General features: G+C 37.7%; 1 long non-coding RNA gene across 1 annotated transcript; it reads left to right on the top strand.

Moving 5' to 3' along the window:
* The first annotated feature begins 1,150 nt into the window (after nucleotides 1-1,150).
* LOC117796693 lies at nucleotides 1,151-17,045 on the top strand. The gene is made up of 4 exons (XR_004621322.1): nucleotides 1,151-1,353; nucleotides 2,193-2,368; nucleotides 13,740-13,795; nucleotides 15,591-17,045. It is a non-coding gene; the product is annotated as an uncharacterized LOC117796693 (long non-coding RNA).
* Nucleotides 17,046-20,814: the final 3,769 nt, after the last annotated feature.

Raw genomic sequence — 20,814 nt, 5'->3', positions numbered from 1 at the left:
ATTTTCATATTTAATAATTATCTGTAAAACAGTTAAATATTTTTCAGTTTACTATATGCCAAGCTTTGTGATAGATCTTTTGCATAATTTATTTAATCTTCATAAACCCTATGTTATTGATAGCATTATTTCTTAAGTTACATAGTTGAAAACACAGGATTACCAAGGGAAGTACGCTTATAGTCAACTAGCTAGCAACAGCTGAGCTGAGACTCATTAAGCTTTGTCTACCTCTAAGAGATCAAAATGTAGAGAGTTACTTTACATAACTGTAAGATGATGTATAATATTTGGCCTCCATTGTCCTGGTAATTTTGAATCTTCAATTTTTAGATACATAAATAACCACGGATGTATTAGATGTATTTTCCATATCATAATAACGTGTATTTGTGTATATCTATAAACATGTAAATATTTAATGTTTAGGGGCACCTGGGTGGCTCAGTCGCTTAAGTGTCTGCCTTTAGGTCAGGTCATGAACTCAGGGTCCTGGGATTAAGCCCCACACTGGGCTCCCTGCTCATCGGGGAGTCTGCTTCTTCCTCTCCCTCTGTCCCTGCTCCCCCTTGCCTGTGCTCTCTCTCTCGAATAAATAAATAAAAATCTTTAAAAGATATATTTAATGCTTAATAATACACATAATATTTAATAAATTATAAATACGTAAATATATGCATGCACACATACTTGACTATGTACTTTTGTTTTTATGGAGGTAAAACCTAGATTTCAACAGATCATTAAACTAAGTTGTCACTAAAAGTTTATATAACCTCTAATAGCTTTCAGTTATATGCTTTGTTTCCTGGTTTGCCTGTTTTCATTCCTTCTCTCTCCTAAAAAACACAACTTATTTTTTTAATCTGTCTATATACACTATTATCTATTTGTGAATTTAATGATACTTTCAGATATAAAATAATTCACTTGAAGAAGACATTGGTACCAAAGTGGATGGTTCTTTTTAAAAATTTTTGGGTTTGTTTGCAGTTAGATTTCATAGGAAAAAAAAAAAGATTTTACCCTGCTCCCTCTTTCTACTCGTGTGTGTGTGTGTGTGTATGTGTGTGTGTGGTGGAAGAGGTGATAAATCTCTAACCAGAAAGATACAAGTGCAAAGTAAACATTATAACTTGTCAGTAGCAGTTAAAGGATATTTTCTATTCACTGTATTTGAGTATCATGTTTACAATGGTCCAGGCAGACACTAACAGGTAGAATGATGAGAATAAATGTTATCTCTAATTTTAAGATCTCTGTCTAGTGAAAAGGTTAGAAAATTATACCTCAATTTTTAATAACATAAGAAGAGCGCATCCAACATGCTATGAGACGGTAGAGTTGGGTCTGGTAAGTTTGCTTTATGACATGAAGTAGAAAATACAAATTATGTCTCATTTGAGACAAACTTTCTTTGTCAGTGATAAAGACTTTGGTTTTTTCCTGTAACCTAGGATAATCAAAAGTATCTATATTACATATACTACATTTTATAATTTACTTGTTTAATGTGATTTTTTCCTGGTGATAGGCACCTTTAGAGTGCTGGAAATTAAAAAAAGGAACAGAAATAGCCTGTATTCTGTTTACTTTCTCCCAAGTCATTTAAATGCAGTTGATGCTCTTAGTCTTTGCCATGACTGGAATGAGAAGAAAGTGTTGAGTGTTGTTATTCCACGACGAATACTGTAAAAGTGTTGATCAATAGGCTGAGGTATCCCAGAAGAGTATCACATCTTGGCTATTTGCTTCATTGTATCATTAAAGTGAAATACTAAATGTTTTGAAATGGAATTATTAGTTAATCTGAATGAGTTTCATTCTTCCTCTTCAACAGTAAATACAGAACAGAATCACATTTTCTATTATATGAGAATTATAAATTTTTACGGATAGAGTAGGAACAACTTTGATGGAAAAGGAAACTGATATCTGAATGTGTTAAAGCCAATATTTTGAAAATAAATCACTATTTTAGAGATAGTTCATATTGAAATTAAGATTTTCCCCAACTCTTATGTAAACAAGCATCAATACTTCCTTTGAAGATATTTCAAGCTAAACTGAATTTCTTTATTTAAGAAATATTCCCGGGTAACTACTAAGTGACAGACACTCTTTTGGATGCTGTGAATATAGTAACCCAAGAAACAAAAACTGTGTTTTGTGGTATTTTAACTCTATTACAGGAATCTAACAATAAGACCACACATATGTAAAAAGAGCTTATCAGATGGAGAAATATAAAACATAGAAGGAGGACTTGAAAAGCTGAGACAGGTGTGAAGTGTGATGGTAAAATTTTAAAGCAGATGATGAAGGAAAGCCTCACTGTGAAAAAGATAACCGAGTGGACAGGAAAGAGGTGAGTGAAGGGGCACCTGCGTGGGTCAGTCGGTTAGGCGGCCAACTATTGATCTCAGCTCAGGTCTTGTTCTCAGGGTCGCAAGCTCAAGCCCCTGTTGGGCTCCACAACTGAGTATGAGCCTACTTGGGAAAAAAAAAAAAAAAGAAGAAGAAGAAAGGAAAAGAAAGAGGTAAATGAGCAAACCGTGCAGCCCGCGGAGGAGCACTGAATGCTTGTGACCTCCACAGCTGAGGTCTAGGTACTCATTTCGCTCTTTTATTGAAATGGGCCTGCAGCTGTTACTAGGAAATGCACAAGCCAAGCCCGGAAGGGCTTCCTTGTATTTAATCTAACTAGACCAAGTAAGAATGCCTAAAATTCAGTCAAGAATCCTGAATTGTTATTTTCATTAGAGGATGCCAAGAAGATTTTTAGTTTGTTTCCAAAACAGATGAATCTCCTTTAACCAGAAACACCCAATAGCTGTGCTCAAACTTTCTGACATTTATCCCACTTCTGACGCTTTACTTATAACAAGATATCAGTTATAAAAAATAAAAAAGAATGATTTCACGGAAAGGATGGGCTACAATTGATATATTCGTAGTTTTGTCAAGTTTTATTTTACATGAACCTAAGCAGACAAAATATTCTTATGAAGTGTAAAATCAGTAGCCACAAGGATGGCAAGGTCTCCCTCAGTGTAGTAAGGGCCTGATTAGGGCAGCCTATCCACACCTGAAATATGAAGAAAAGTTATTCACACTTTAACCCCTACCTGCTTCCCAGACTCAGATACATGCACAGACTTCTAACGCAGATAGTCATGACCCTCTAGAAAGGCCAGGCTTTTGTCCTTTACCCTAATTGAAATGTTCAACAAGAACCTAGGAGTCACTATTCTACCACTAAAAGAAATTCCAGGAAATATAGGCGAGGGGCTGCACAGGAATAAGAATTGGGTCAGTGGTGCATAATTTTAGGGCTGCAATACCCTGAAAACATGGACAAACATGAGCAAAGAGTGGCTTTTGTGGTATGTGTGAATATCAGACACCATCTTGAGGCACCCAAGCGTTTTCAAATTACTGTCCTTACAACTGTGTATAGTGGTCATCCTTCTTGGCGAGCTGTGCTTGGGAAGTATGCAGTGAAAGACTAGCAGTGTCTTTATTAAATTTATCCACATGCTGGCAGTGACAGCAATGCGCTTAGCTCAGGTTACAATGTCCAGTTGGCCCCCTCTCATTGAGGGCATGGAAGCCTTCAGTCAGGCAAAGAACGTGGAAGTCTTCAATCAAGCACCAAGTGAAGTCCTGAAATAAATTTGCAGGATCCCCTTTGCTCTATTTCTTCCTTTGAGACTTACATGGTTTGAGAAGGGTAAATCTGTCCCCTGTGGATGTGGTATTTGTTGGTTCTTTTTTTAAAAAGATTTTATTTATTTGAGAGACAGAGCAGAGCAAGAGACTGAGAGAGAGAGAGAGAGAGAGCAGGAGCAGGTGTGAGGGACAGAGGGAGAGGGAGAAGCAGACTCCCTGCTGAGCAGGGAACCCAGTGCAGGTCTCTATCCCAGGACCCTGGGTTCATGACCCAAGCCAAAGGCAGATGCTTAACCAGCTGAGCCACCCAGGCACCCCTGTTGATTCTTCCAACTGTTTCAATATCTGATATTTCAAGCAAATCTATTATCCTGGATCTCTACTTTTTTCAGTAGATCCCCTGTTTCATGATTTATAGCCCCCAGTTATATTCCTAGAAGCATCCTATCATTGACCATCCTGTTCCAATGCATGCTCACCACTTTTCCCCCCAAAAGGAGATGCCTTCCACTTCTGAAGTGGATGCAAATCACTTGCTCTACTTCCAAAAGGCAGAAAAGGATAGTTTCTGTCCCATGTTGGGCACTAACTGTCCAGTAATGAAATAGGACAAACACCACAAAGACACAAGATACAACTCAAGGAAACTCCCAGGGATAGTAGGATGAACATGGCGCCTTAGACTCTGCTCATACAATAGAGAGGCATGCTTGCCGAGGTACAACCAAAGCCACTGTAGATAGGGCTATGAGAAAGCAATCTTGATTTCATTCAGATTCATATGTTTGTAAAGAGGTTGAAGATGGCAGGAAGAATTTTACCTAAGCTAGCTTCACAATATCCTACAGTAGGCTGACACTCAGAAAAATACTTAATACGAAGGAAATAAAAGTCAACAGTAAAAAATATCTTTTATCACAGATACAAAAGATATGCATTAAAAAATTAAGGAAATACAACAAAAGGTTATAAAAATGTTTTGGGCAACAAATTAGGATTTATTATAGAGTTCTTCTCACAGATCAGTTTATGTCATTTTGAACATTTTTCAGCTCTAAATTTAACCTTAGATATATAAAAACACTGAAAATTCCTGAAGAACTTAAGTAATAACTAGTTAATGAATTATTTATACATTAAAATGTTAATTCTTTTTTTTTTTTAAGATTTTATTTATTTATTTGGCAGACAGAGAGACAGCCAGCGAGAGAGGGAACACAAGCAGGGGGAGTGGGAGAGGAAGAAGCAGGCTCATAGCGGAGGAGCCTGATGTGGGGCTCAATCCCAGGACTCTGGGATCACGCCCTGAGCCAAAGGCAGACACTTAACCGCTGTGCCACCCAAAATGTTAATTTTTAAGAGACAAATGAAATAATTAGAATTCTCCATGTTCAGGATCAAAATAAACTAATTAAACACATTTATACTCAAGAAAGAGTGAGGAAAATGCTAAAGGGGGACTTAGATAAGAACTTCACGGTTCACAACCAACCAGGACATGACTCTGAACAAGCCACTTCTCTAGGTATCAATTGCAGCACTGCTAGAATGGTCTAAATCAGTGATTTTCATACTTTTATCTTTTAGAGCAGAACTTCTATATAAATAAAATTTTAAGTAGAGATGTAAACCAAGAAAATGCACAAAACCCAGAAGTATTATTATTGAGGCCAGGGCTACCCTCCCATCTAACTGTCCCCATGCTTACCTTGGAGGATCTAAGGTTGCTACTTTTAAAAATTAGAAGCAACTTACTTAGATGATCAACATCCATTCCGACATTCAAAATCTATGATTTTTTTTATTGAAGTATAGTTAATGTACAATATTAATTCGTTTCACATGTACAATATAGTGATTCAACAATTCTATGCATTAGTGTTCTTCACGGTAAGTGTGCTCTTAATCCCCTTGATCTGTTTCACCCATCCCCCACCCATCTCCCCACTGACAACCACCAGTTCTCTATATTTAAGAATCTGTTCTTTTTGTTTATCTTTTTTCCTTTGTTTGTTCTTTTGCTTTGTTTCTTAAATTCTACCTACGAGTGAAATTATATATTTGCTTTAATACTCACAGTTTAGTGAATTTGCTTGAGCTATATTCCTATTTCCAGATTTTGCTTGATTTTTTTTTTCTGAACCAGACCAATCCAGTGAAAATAAGTCCTTTTTTTTATTTTAAAGATTTTATTTATTTATTTGACAGAGATAGAGACAGCCAGTGAGAGAGGGAACGCAAGCAGGGGGAGTGGGAGAGGAAGAAGCAGGCTCACAGCAGAGGAGCCTGATGCGGGGCTGGATCCCACAACGCCGGGATCACGCCCTGAGCCGAAGGCAGATGCTTAACCGCTGTGCCACCCAGGCACCCCAATAAGTCCTTTGTGATTGAATTAAATTCTGTAAAGAATCTGAACCCATAACATTGTAAACATCAGGCTTGGACTGTATTACTATCTTTGCATCTCAGGCACTTAACATCCGTGGGCCATAACAGATGTTCATTCTTAGTTTTTACATGTATTGACTCAAGACTAAATTGATAATTGATTAATATGTGCGGTAGATTGTTATAATGTGACCTCCAAATACTATCTTCTTGTATTCGTGCTCTTGTACTCTCCCCTTGCACTTTCAATCTGAACTGACCTTGTTACTTGTTTTGACCAACAGAATGGGGTAAATGTGATGTTTCTCAAGTTCTCTAACCAAACTCTTAAGAGGTGCTGAATCTTTTTCTCTCTTGTGAAGAACGAATTTACCAAGCAGTCTGGGCTATCATGTTGGTAAGGCCACATGGTAAGAAGGGTCACAGAAGATGAATAGTCATGAAGGGTAAGAAGTCTTTGAGAATAAAGACAAAGGCGAGAGCCATTTTAGCTGAAGGACAGACAGGATTATGGAATCATGGAGGCTTCCGTCCTAATGGCAGCTCCATGACTGAAGCCGGCCAACATCACATAGAACAGAAAGGAGAGCTATCTCAGCTGGGCCCTGCCCAGCCAACCCACAGACACATTAGAAACAAAATATTTGTTGCTCTAAGCTGTTAAATTTTGCTGTGGTTTAGCACACAGCGATAGATAACCAAAACACTACGAGATAAACAAGTAGGTTCAAAGGCTCTCTCAAAGAAAAAAGAACTTACCCGCTTCAAATCTTTACATTGTCATGTTCCACTGTTTTCTCTAAGAGTTGTGTGTTCTTTCATTCCTTCATATGTATCATTTTTACGTATGTTATCTAAAGCATTTCAAAGAAATCTATCACATCTAGTCAGGAAACTTCAGTTTTATTTCAATTGTAATTAAAATTTTAATTTTAGCACATCCTTAGTTTTCAATCAACTCACACATATAAAATATATTCAAAAAGTAATATTATTTTTTTGTACATTAACCCAATAAAAAGTTAAATTTAAAACAAGGATTATGGTGCAGTCATTATTCGGAATCAGTAACAGATCTGATTCATTAATCACAGATTTTCTTTAAGTTGCCTTCATATCTAAAGTGTCTTCTTGATTGTTTATCTCCTCTGGTTCTGTCTATAGCATTTCCCTTGTGCTGTGTGGTATTTCATCTTAATACGATCACTATTACATGCATATTTCCTTCTTTTTGTTTACAGTTTTATTTCATTCTCTTTCCTTTTTATTTTTTTTACAAATATAAATAATAAACTTTAAAATATAATAGAGGGGCACCTGGGAGTCTCAGTCTCTTAAACAACTAACTCTTGATTTTGGCTGAGGTCATGATCTTAGAGTCCCGGGATTGAGCCCCAAGTCAGTCTCCATGCTCAGCAGGGAGTCTGCATGAGGATTCTCTCTCTTCCGCTCCCTCTGCCCCTCCCCCTGCTCGTGCACGCTCTCTAAAATAAATAAATAAATAAATCTTAAAAAAATAAAATGTAATCGAATAAATTTTCTCTGAATTCTAATAGTAGATCTAATACTTGTTTAAAACTGTGTTAAAGGGATGCCTGGGTGGCTCAGTCAGTTAAGGGTCTGCCTTCAGCTCAGGTCATGATCCCAGGGTCCTGGGATCGAATCCTACATCGGGCTCCTTGCTCAGCAGGGAGCCTGTTTCTCACTCCACCTGCCATTCCCCCTGCTTGTGCTCTTTCTCTCTGACAAATAAATAAATAAATAAAATCTTTTTAAAAAATAAAATAAAATAAAAATGTTAAAAATTAATAATGAAAGGCATATATCAGGACTACAGTTATGTTTAAAATGGTAGCAGTTTTCTAATAATAAAATTTGACATCCATTTTATTTTTGAAACAGAAAAGTAAAAGATGAATTTGGATGATTTTATATTGTAATTTTGGCTTTTTTCCATCTCCTCCCTTCGTTGTTCTCAGATTTCATTAAAATTAAAAGATAATTAAATACCACATGATAATGTATCAAGACAGCTTGCATGGTCAATATCTACATTTTTTAAATAAAAGAAAAGAAACACTTTATGAGAACATGTTAGTTCTGACTGGGCCAACTATAGTTTGAGATAAACTCACACATTTGATCTGTTGTGTGAGTTTATAATTAATGACTCCAAGCTATTCTTTTCCTCAGTTTTCTCCTTCAATGAGATGCACTAATTGCAGGTAAGATTCTGTATTCAAACTAGTCATTGCTGGCCTAAGCCGACATAGTGAATAAAACAGCAGGAATAACAGAGCTTCACAGGCTTAGCCCTGGAATATGAAAGATCTTAGATTCAGCTAAGCTCCACCACTTTCTAGCTTGGTGAATTCAATTCCTAATTTAAATAAATAAATAAATAATAAATAAATAAATAAATAACAACTACTCAGCCAGAATTTCACAATTTCTAAAATTGTATGTTTAACTCATTGGTTTGGGGATGACTAAATAAAATGAGTGTAAATTGCAGGGTACAAAATAATTATCCTGACCTACAAAAATAGATGGTGTTTTATAATTATTAGTAGTAGTCAGATGAAAAGGACAAGATAACTGCAGATATCACACAGAATACAAAATAGGAGAATCACTAATTCCTCCCTTTCATGGCAGAATGTGGAGCTCTGTAGATGGCTGTTATTTCAAGTTTTCTGCATGTCAGATAAGTAGTAAAGGTTATTCCCCACCTGCTGGCCATTTCCCTTTCTGCAACCACCAACAACTTGGAAAACAAACAGTCCTGGAATCATTCAAAGGAGATGTCATGCTGGATTTATGCTCATTGATGTGAATACCATTTCTCATCACACCCTTTGAACTTGCAGGAAATACTAACAGTATAGGGGACATTAAACTATATATAAGAAAAAATAAGCAAGATTCTGAGCTGGGTCAGAGTGCAGCAAGTATTACTCTGAGAACTAGAGAATGAGAACAGAGGGGCAGGAGAGCGAGGAAAGCACACTTTACTTTTGTCACTGAAATCACTGTTTAGACTTGGAATCACTCTTTTTTCTAGACACCAGTAAAGTAATAAGGAAACTCAAGGACCAGGAGTTTAGTGTCTCCCTCTCTTTTTGAATGAAAAAGTGGCCTGTTGATGTGCTTTGATTTTTGGTGTTACTGATGTTTCCTCTAGATGGATTCAAACTTAATGAAAATAAATATTTATTTTTTAAAATAATAGTGTCCATAACAAAAGTATAGATAATGCTTAGAAGTATTAAAAAACTAAAACAAGCTAGAACTAAAGTTATTCTGATCATTTCCTGATAATACCCCTCCAATGGAGACTCATACAATGTTACAGTTTGTTACTGACAATAGCTGGGAGTTTGACAATATTCTACCAGTTTTAAAACTTCCAGAGTTGTAGACAAAACTTCCAAAACTTGAAGACAGTGAAAGGCATGAACCTATTTTTATTTTTTTTAAGATTTTTATTTATTTATTCGTCAGACAGAGAGAGCACAAGCAGAGGGAGCAGCAGGCAGAGGGAGAAGCAGACTCCCCGCTGAGCAGGGAGCCCAGTGACCCTGGATCCTGGGACCCTGGGATCATGACCTGAGTCAAAGGCAGACGCTTAACTGACTGAGCGACCCAGGCGTCCCATGAACGTGCTTTTAAAAATAAATATGTTGGGGCGCCTGGGTGGCACAGCCGTTAAGCGTCTGCCTTCGGCTCAGGGCGTGATCCCGGTGTTATGGGATCGAGCCCCACGTCAGGCTGTTATGCTGTGAGCCTGCTTCTTCCTCTCCCACTCCCCCTGCTTGTGTTCCCTCTCTCGCTGGCTGTGTCTATCTCTGTCAAATAAATAAATAAAATCTTTAAAAAAAAAATAAATAAATATGTTAACAAACGTGTTTCTTTTTGTCACTTTAAGATGAAAAATTGATCAGTATGACAGTAGACAGTTGTGTGTTCACAAGCTTCTCTAGTTTGACAAAATATTTCTGCATAGTAGAGAGTTCCCAACTATCCACGCAGGACTTTTCTCCGTGTAATAGAAGTTAGTTACTTTGGCTAACAGTCAGAATTAATATAGGTAGTTGAAACTCTATGAGAAACAGTGATGGAAAAATATCACAGCATATGTGTTTTTAATTAAAAAAAAAAAGACAGGTTTTTTCCTAAATTATAGGTGCTCAACATGTTAAGTCTCTGGACCCCATTACACTCTTATAAACTATGTCCTGTGGTGGTTGCTAAAGGGATATTTCCAAACACTTCTCATACCAAAAGCCTCGCAGCTAATTCCTGTCTAAAGCCTCATTACGACTGCGGATGATAAAAAATCACAACTGATGTGGCGATGCTGGAAACTACATACACCTGCAGAAAATGTCAGTATGACCTCTATTTGCTAAAGAAACTACTGGAATGAATGATTCTGATATTTTATGTGCTCACTGTACCACGTAACAGAAAGGGAAAATGCTCTTTCATTTGCGTATTTTTTGCAACCTATCACTGAGTAGTATGAGTGTTGATCCAGAGAATTTTCTAAGTAATTTGCATTTATGCACGTATATATTTATTTTAAGAACACCAACAAATACGCATTCTGTGTCACTCACGTTTCTAAGTACTTTATAAGTGATAACTCATTTAATAACTGTACTGATCTCAGACATATCCTTCCATTCCCACCAATGGCTCTTTGATCTAACTTCAAAACTGTGTCCTCTCCTGCCTATCTATCTTGGTCTCTCCTGGGTTTTTAATCATCTAAAAAATCAATGAGGTTTGTTATATGAACAGAACTGTACATAAACATGGCACACCCAGGACCTAAAATATGCAAAAAGACAAATTATTTTCAATTAAGAAATTGCTATCACTTCCTCTGTGTGACAAATCAATAAATTCTGTCAATACAGATCTAAGTATGCAGAAGAGGGGGCGAGGGAGAAAAGTTCAGGCGCATGTTATTGAACTCTGACTCTAAAATAGTTCCTGCCAGGGCACCTGGGGGGCTCAGTCAGTTAAGTGTCTGCATTTGGCTCAGGTCATGATCTCAGGATCCTGGTATCAAGCCCCACATTGGGTTCCCTGCTCAACAGAGAGCCTGCTTCTCCCTCTCCTCCCTGCTTGTGCTCTCACTCACTCTCTCTTTCTCTCTCAAATGGATAAATAAAAACTTAAAAAATAAAATAAAAAATAAAATCGCTCCTATCTTGTCGTTACCTATCTCTGGTAGGCCTGACAGAAAAAAACCCCACGAGAGTAGGGATTGTATCTCTTTGGTTTAGTTCTATAGCTCCCAGAATCATGACTAAACCACAGCAGATTTTTAAATAATAACTATCTGTTTAATGAATGAATGTGTGAATATAGAAATGGAATCAGGTGATAAGTAGATGTATAAAAATTGAATAACACTGAAAAACCAGATGAAGTTTGAAGTGACATGACAGTCTCAGTCCCATGGAAATTCTGACATCAGTAGAATCAGCTAATGTGAACAAGGCACACAGAGAATCTGGGAAAATACCATACAGCTAAATGAGATGACAATACAAAGGTAAAAAAAAAATTTTTTTAAAGAATGTTTAGAATTCACAAACAATTTCTAATTGATCCCAATCAGATGATCCTTTTCTTCCCTTCTTCATTCAGCCTGCTAAACGTGAGGTATCAAAAGTCAGTAGTTTCAAGCGTCTGATTCTGGTTTTTTGTTAGATCTGTAAACTTGAATGGGTTACACAACCCCTTTTATATTTATTTTCATCATCTGAAAGGTAAAATGCAAGGAAATAGTTTATTAGAAATATATTGTAAGAATAGTTTAATGTATCAACATAAAGATACTTGTAAATACTTTTAACGCCTAATAAGTGCTCAAAAATATGAGAAGATATATATATATATAATGTATATATAATATATTATATATATATAATGTATATATAATATATTATATATATATAATGTATATATAATATATAATATATATATAATGGACAGGAGCCATTAATTACATTCAGTTTGGAGATTAAAGTTTTTCGAGAAGGATGTCTGGATTCAGATATGACCCTGGCTCTTTGGGTCAGACTCCATCAGCTGCTCAGTGTACTTATTGTGCAGAATACTGCCAACCACAGACTTGCTACTGCTTGAAATAACATTTAACGCCTACGCCAGCCTTGACAGGACTGTACAATCCTGGGGATGGTGAATGGGTATCGGGCAGAGGAAATAGAGTGTCTGCTATTTTGTAGCTATTATAAAAGGTAGTGGGGATCGAAGCAGTGTACCAGGTCATGGAAAAGAAGATAAAGCCTAAGGAGGAGACGAAGAAACCAAACGTGAGGTTTGCAAACCTGGATGGGGAGAGCATTATCACATTAATGTCAATATCTCTGTCATTATCATTTGGGCAAATATGACCACAGGAAATGACACTAAATTCAGAATTATGACAGCATTTACCACTGAGAGAGGAGGAAGTTAGAGGAAAGAGCCAACCACAAAGAAAAATAATATGAAGATCATAAATCATTGATTAGACTGTAAATACTGGAGTTATATTTTAGACGAGGTCTTTTTTACTTGGAATTTTCTTCTGATAGAATGCTTACTGGTAGCATATTTTGTAGATGGAAAAGGTGAATAAGTAAGGATACAAAAAACTGACACTTAATTCACTATGGAGAAATAACATGGTTAAATAATACAATACAAATTTTACTGGGGTGCCTGTTTGTATAAAAGTTTGTGAAAAGCTCAGGTCGTGATCTCAGGGTCCTGAGATCGAGCCCCCATTGGGCTCCAGGCTCTACACTCAGCATGGAGTCTGCTTGAGATTCTCTTCTTCTCCCTCTGCGCACCCCCTACTCACTCTCTTTCTCTCTCTAAAATAAATAAATAAAATCTTTTAAAAAAAAATAAAAGTTTGTGAAAAGAATGGTTTCTCCCTGAGCTCCACAAAACAGTGATTGGAACAGAAAGTTTTCAAAACAGACAGTCGATTTACATGAGAGGGAAAGAAAGTCAGCATATGGCAAATATCATTCCAGGAATACAGGAGATCCAGTCATGATTTTGCTGAGTGTTTTAAAGAGGCAACGTGTTCTTAGCAATCCGTAGCAAGAGACCAGACTTAAATGTCAATTTTATCAAGAACATGATCTAAAGGTAACCTATTTTATAAATAGTCATAAAGTCTTTTTGAAAATAAGAAAATGTTATTCTAATCCAGGTTAATATGCAACATCATGGTTAGAGTGTACCAACAACACTAATAGAGCCAAAAAATAAGAGAGAGAGAGAGAGACAGAAACAGAGAGAAATCAAGCAGAATAGAGCAGAGGTTGTTCTTTTCTTCAGTGGTTTCTCACCATTTCTTTGAAAGAGATAGAACTGAAAATTAAGTGATGGGCCAAATACAAATAGAGTCCCTAATTCTGCATCCAAAATCCCTGGAAAGAAATGTATTATGAGATTCACAATTTTGTCTTTTAAAATATAATTTGTGCACATTCATAAATTAACAACACTAGTGGGATTTGGTGGTGGTTCACCCTATCACTAATCACAGCAATATTTCCGTAGCAAAGTATATCAAACCAAAAAGCATGATCCACTGAGTTCAGGTTTTGGAGGCAAACTAATAAGAATATTTTGTCTTACAGATATTTGGTTTTTAGCATTGTAGATACGCAAGAGGGAACTTGTATCTCCCAAGTCAGTAAGTATATGCATTAAAGTATACTCAATTCTTTCTTCAAAAACCTTTTTTTCTAAAATGCTTTCCCTTCCTACCAAACCCTTCCATATGCAGTTTCATATTGAGAATTTATCTGAGAGGTCCTACCCCTAGGTTACAGTAAGGAGACTGACAGATTGGGTAAGATATATTTACTCTCTTTACAGAATATTGTGCTAACAAATCATGTTTTTGCTTGGATATGAGAAGCCTCTGTCCCCAAATATTGTGATTCTATGCCGTGGCCAATCTGGTTTCTTCCACTGTCAGTCATTTTCCTCTTTGTTCTCCATGGCTTTTCCCTGCTCTGCCCATAACTCAGTGTGCTGATTCCTGCAAAACACACTTCACAGTTTCCATGGCCCACCCACTTCCAGTGAGGTTCAGTCAATGGGAGCAACTGGCTTGGTATTTGGAAGGTGGGAAGAGGGGAGAAGCATGGTGTTTTTCTTTCCTTTCTACTTCGGACTTTATCTCTTGCCATGGCTGCACATACAATGCGGTCCTGCCACACGACAATTGCCTCTTCTTCCCAGCTCCCACCAGGAACCATCCACTGTCGTTCCATTTCCCACCATGTGGTTCTGGGGACCCCTCCTCCTCCCTAAGTCCCTCCATCTCTAGAAACACACCAGATTTCTGTTTTGATAATCTCTGTGCTGTCTTCTTTCTCCTGTTATCTTTTGGGCTCTCCAACTGCCTTATAAATATTTTCCTATATTAAATTCCCTCCATTTAATGATCTGACATAGGCTTTGTTTACCTCCTGGACCCTCAGCAGTACACTGCCCTACCTTAAATGAGATCCAAACTATTTGCCACACCCTCACTTCCCTGACTAGTCCTCTGAGCTCCTTTCCTACCTCATTGACTGCTCCAGTCCCAGTACCTTCTTGTTCTTCCTCAAACAAAGCATGCAATCCTACATCTAAGAGTCTTTGGATTGTTTGTACGGTTCTGCCCCCAACTATTTTAGAGCCTTGCCCTCTCACTTCATTTGGGCCTGCTCAAATGTCACCTCTTTAAGATGTGAACCTCTCTGAACACACTTTCTAAATTTGTGCCTGTATCATTCCATATGATCTATGATATTTCCTGCAACACATAAAGAGGCCAAAATTCCTTCATGGGACCAACAACTGAAATTCAAAATCTAAAGTGACTCACGATTTTAAATGTATTCTTATATGTAAGTTTTATTTTAAGTGTATTTTTTATCGAATGTCTGTATCTCCATAGGCACTTTGTCTTACAGACAGTTCTATGACTATGTAATACTGACAAATGTTAGAGAGATCAGATAGTTTGATTTTAATGAATAGAATTAAAAAAACAGGGACATATACCCATCAGAGGAGTTGATTTTCATATAGACAAGAATACCAGATAACCTAGGAAGGTTGGAACCAAGAGATTTTAGATTATTGATATTTTTAACAGAATTTAGATAAAAAGGGGTATATTTCTGTGCTAAGTAGTATTATTCAGTGTTCCAAAATCCTGTTCATAAAAGCAAAACAATTAAAATAATTCAGATATCGCCTGTGTAAATTTAGGATTAAGGTTTCTCTCAATTTCCTTAGAACTTGATATGTAGTTTTGTTCTTTACCCGTTTCCCTGGTGTCTCCAATAATGTAAGTAGTTCTCAGAGAGTTGCATCTTTCAGTTATTGTCAACCACAAGAACAGGCCAGTTCAGCTATTCAAATTTCCAGTTCAGTACAACAACAAAATTATGGAATATAATGCAAATTTAAATTTTCTCTCCTTTTTACAGCTTCAGCTGAACTCAGACCAGAAAAACAGCACAGAATAAGGGGTTTGTCTGACTTCTCTATTTGGCCCACTGCAGTCTCAGGCAGTTCCTGGAGAAGTCCCCATGAAGCCCCGTACGTGCAGCAACTTTGACAGGGGCCGTTAACCTCCACTGGTTTGTGGTCTAGTTCTGATTCTCCTCTCAAACTGAAGACACCGCGTGTCCCAGGAGAGACTAAACATCCAAAAGAGTTTTATAGGTCTCATATCACGGTTACAGCAGGGCTGAATGTGTTCCTTGCCAGCATTTATGGCTCATGGCTGAATCACTCCAATTTCTGCTTCCATGATGACATTGCCTTCGCTTTTGTACTCAAATCTCCCTCTGCCTCACCCTTCTACAAATACATGTGATTACAACAAACTCACTCCATCTCAAGATTCTTACTTTCATCACTTCTGCAAAGTCCTTTTGCCATAGAAATTAATATTAATGGTTTCCAGTGATTGTGAGTTGGATACTTTGGGGGCCATTATTCAGATTACCACAGAACCCAAGATGCCCCCAGGTTGTGTTCTGCCCCCATCTGGACCCTTCTTAGCCCACAAGATACACTCGGACAGTTTATCCCAGTATTGCAGACATGCCATTGGGTTTTCAGGGGAACTTTCACTACTCTGTCACATAGGCTACTTCAGTGGGCATGTTGCTAATATCTTTTATCCATAATGTCACACCCACACCCATTCTCCATAATTCTTTGTTGCATTCTATGCTCCTGGAAGCTGAACTCTTAACAACTGCATCACACAGACATTCTTGCCTTCTGGCTTCTGGCTAGTTTCAGCTATGGGGAGACGTTGACAGGAGATCAGAACATGAGAGGAGAAAGTAGGCAAATTATTTAATTCTTCAGTTTCTCCTTGACTAATCAGGTCCTGGCAATGGCCAAAATCTGTCCTTGTGAACTCCTAGCATCCTTCCGACACTCAACAGTGGAGCACAACATGATCATTATCCTGCCGTACACAACATTGCCTAAAAAAATCAATGTGTTCTATTCATTAAGGAATAAAAGCTGAGTCCTGATAAAGTGCTTTGTGGTAGTTTCCTAGAATATTGGCTGCTAAAAAATATTTGCCATATAATTACTAAATAAATAAACCATCTGTATTCTGATATGGCATATGTGGCATTTCTTTCAGAAAGAGTCAGCATTTTATTTAGCATTTAACCCAGTAGTTATTTTTTTTTTAAAGATTTTATTTATTTGACAGAGATAGAGACAGCCAGTGAGAGAGGGAACACAAGCAGGGGGAGTGGGAGAGGAAGAAGCAGGCTCATAGCAGAGGAGCCTGATGTGGGGCTCGATCCCATAACGCCAGGATCACGCCCTGAGCTGAAGGCAGAAGCTTAACCGCTGTGCCACCCAGGCGCCCCAACCAGCAGTTATTTTTAATCATCATGTACCTGGTTAATATGCTCTAAGTAGTAAAGCTGTTGCTGACATATCTACTCACTGTCCACATCCACTCCTCCGTACAGAATATTTCCAACCACAGTGCTGTTAGTATTTGAAAGTGCTTTTAGCACCTAAACCACTGTTGATGTTTTTGTGATAACTCTTGGGGATCACAAGGGAGGCTATGAGAAAGGAGATTGAAATTTCTGATGAAAAATAAGAGTCTACTGTAAGAAGAGATTGGAAGCAAAACCTGTGTAAAACTTGTGTAACTGACCAAGAAACAATAGAGTTAGTTTCAAGGAAGAGAAGGAAATCAAGACTGGGATTTCAAGCTTGGATGTAGGGATCACTACCCCTGTAACAGTCACTTTGCGTCCTAATGAGTTGGACACGCATCATCACAACTAACAACATTAGCTTCAGCATCTTTAGTGGACTTTCCTTTGAAAGAGGAAGGAGGGTGGAATGAAGAGAAATCTAACAAAGTGAAATACCATGAGGCTAGAAAAATCTTTGATGTAATGAGACTGAGATATAACATGAGAATGAAAATATCTCTGATGCGAGTCCTACACACAACTACGTAAATGTTAGAGTCATGTTCCAAATATGTGTTTCTTGGAAATTTCTTCTCAATTGGGTCTATTTAAATAGCATGTTTTGTAAACAGAAATAGTGAGCAATTAAATGCATAGAAGAACCCTTGTCATACTGTCCATTTATATAAAACACTCTTTTATAATCTTAAACTTTCCACAAAAATAAATTGATGGATGAGAAAGGTTTTGGAAAGCACATTCCAGCATTCATATTAGAGAAACAGAAATCTAGGCCATGATAAAAATAATTTCTGAAATAATAAGTAGGTAAAATAGCCATGGTTTATTGAATATATTGAAAGAAACAATTCATTCTTAGCAATCAGTAAAAAATTTCTACATTTAAGTGGCAGTTTTAGGAAGAATATAATTTAAAACTAAGGACTTACTTTCCGAATAGTGCTGATGGCTTATAAATCCATGGTTATCATGAAACACGGCCTGTATGGAATGCACAAGGGAAGCAACAGTGTCAGAAAATAAAAAGGAATTAGAACATCATGATTTCAGGGATTGTCCTCAAATATATACTATGTGGACCAAGAGGAGGTGAGAAAGATAGACTCAGACATTTCTTTTGTGTATTTTTGAGGGGGCCGTACCAAAGCTTAACAATTCCAGATGCCTGTGGATGGTAGAGAGCAAAAAGATCCATCAGATACTTTAAATATTAGCCGTTTTGAATGACTTTACAATAAAATGTGCACCATTGTCAGACTGCAAACGGTCTGGAAAGCTGAAAACCTGACACAGATTGTTTTCAAATTTTTGGCTAATCCGACTAGAATAGTAGCAGTTTTGTCTAGAAATGTGCTGACATCAATGAGTTACTACTGATAAGTCCGTTGAAGGTCAAAGACCTGATGTAGTTAATCTGCCAGTAGTGGGTGGGGCAATGCCCTAGTGTTGTGGTCTCCTCCAACAGGAAACAATAGAATCACCTTAGCCGGGGATTGCAAGTCTGGCATGCAGTGGTATCCCTGAATCAGAAACAGAGTCTAATACTTCGTGCCAGTCTATGATGGCCCTACGTTGTGTCCAGTGTGAAGATGGATCCAGGCAGCAATGGTAGCAATCAGATAGTGCAGATTCAATCAACAGCTTGATTCTGATTATTATTTTCAAAAAATATGAACATCTACCTGAGAGATGCAGACAGTTAAATGAGTGACTGTAGATTCTTTCTACAGTTTACAGCACAGAGGTGAAGTGTCTTAAGGGACCCCTGGGGGTAGGTTTCCAAATCTAGGCCACACACGTAAGCCACTGGCGACAATCCATCCATGAGTCAATAAAACATAATAAGATTCATCCAGAGGAATAAAGGAATAGAGGAATTGTTAGAGCAATGAGAAAGGCTCTGAGTTCTGCCAGCTGAGTGTAGTGACCATGTCAGCTGTCGTTCTGCATAGCCAGCACTGTGCCAACATAGGCACATCAGTATCAGATTTCAAATAAGCAAAGCATCAGTGAGCCAGACCTAGTATTTAGGGGACTTCTGTGAATTAAGAGACCCACTGAGTTCATCACTTTTCCTCAGTGATGAAGTTGGGAATAAAGTTTCCACCAAAGGGACAGGCATAACTTTTTCAATTAAAGAGAAGACGCTGCTGGAATCAGGCCATATGTGTTCTTGAATATAACATTTCCATTTGAGAAGGAAGGCTTGTGTCCTTCTCACACTCCTAATGTTGAGTCTGAATTGCATCACCCCAAAATGGGACTGACAAGCCAAAGAATCACAAGGCCTCATGGATAAAGTGTTCAGTTTTCACAAGAAAAATTTATTTAAAGCAAATTAATAGCTGTTTTTCAGGGGCGCCTGGGTGGCACAGCGGTTAAGCGTCTGCCTTTGGCTCAGGGCGTGATTCCAGCGTTCTGGGATCGAGCCCCACATCAGGCTTCTCTGCTGGGAGCCTGCTTCTTCCTCTCCCACTCCCCCTGCTTGTGTTCCCTCTCTCACTGGCTGTCTCTATCTCTGTCAAATAAATAAATATATATATNTATATATAAATAAATAAATCTTAAAGTAATAATTAATAATAATAGCTGTTTTTCAAAAGGAATATAAAAGGTAGCCATGTTAGAGAGACAATAAGTCTAAATTCACAAAGGGCACTTTCAGGTGGAGGCTTCCTTCCTTTGCTAAAAGACCTCATTCTGCAAAATCATCAGTTGTAGGAAGTTGTGCTTCCAAGAGATCATTAAGATCATGAGGCCACGAAGTTAGCATCCTACAGCTGGCTGGATTGCTTCCAACAAGCACTGAAAGTACATTGATTTGCAGGTTAACCCATCAAGTAGAACGCCCAATACTTTCTCCAAGCCAGTAAGGTGTCAGGCCTCCTTGTAGGACATGGAAGTAGAAGTGAAGAGACAACAGTGTTTCTTTGACTTCTGGAGAAATTGAATATATCAACCAACCCATGTTGCCCCAACATTAGTTGGAAAGCAAAATTTTGAATTTTGTGGGGGTTTATCAGCACCGCTTACAGTACCCCAATCCTGGCAGAGATATGATAACACTGAAGCCAGGCTTGTGGAGGCCAACACTTCTGTCTTTCCAACCAAAAGAGCATCTTCTATACAGTGAATGCTTTGGATGTTGGTGGGTAAAGACATTCCCCATAAATCCTTATTTACACCCCACCCCCATACACACACACATATACACTAATGGCAAATGCCAGGGAGTTTGTCCCTCTCGAACAGCTCTACGTTGGTTAGAGGCATAAACATGTACAACTGTTATGTCTTTTGTTGGACTGTCCCCTTAAGGATTATATAGAATCCTTCTTCATCTCTTGTTGCAGTCTTTGTTTTAAAGTCTATTTTGCCTGGTATAATTACTGCTACCTCAGAAGCACTGGCAGTAATTTCTCTGACATTGGCCTTAGCAACGTCTTTTTAGATATGTTTCCCGAGACAAGGGGAACAAATGCAGAAATAGACTATTAGGACTACACCAAAATAAAAATCTTCTACACAGGGAAGGAATCCATCAAAAAAACTAAAAGACAACCTACTGAACAGGAGTAGATATTTGCAAATGACGTATCTGATAAACGGTTAGTATCCAAAATATATAAAGAACTTATAAAATTCAACACTCAAAACACAAATAATCCAATTAAAAAACGGACAGATGATATGGACAGACATTTCTCCAAGGAACACAGAT

This window comes from Ailuropoda melanoleuca, chromosome 16 (assembly GCF_002007445.2).
Source record: "Ailuropoda melanoleuca isolate Jingjing chromosome 16, ASM200744v2, whole genome shotgun sequence".
NCBI lineage: Eukaryota > Metazoa > Chordata > Mammalia > Carnivora > Ursidae > Ailuropoda > Ailuropoda melanoleuca.
The sequence above is the reverse complement of the archived record's forward strand: the minus strand, read 5'-3'. Positions and strand labels throughout refer to the sequence as shown.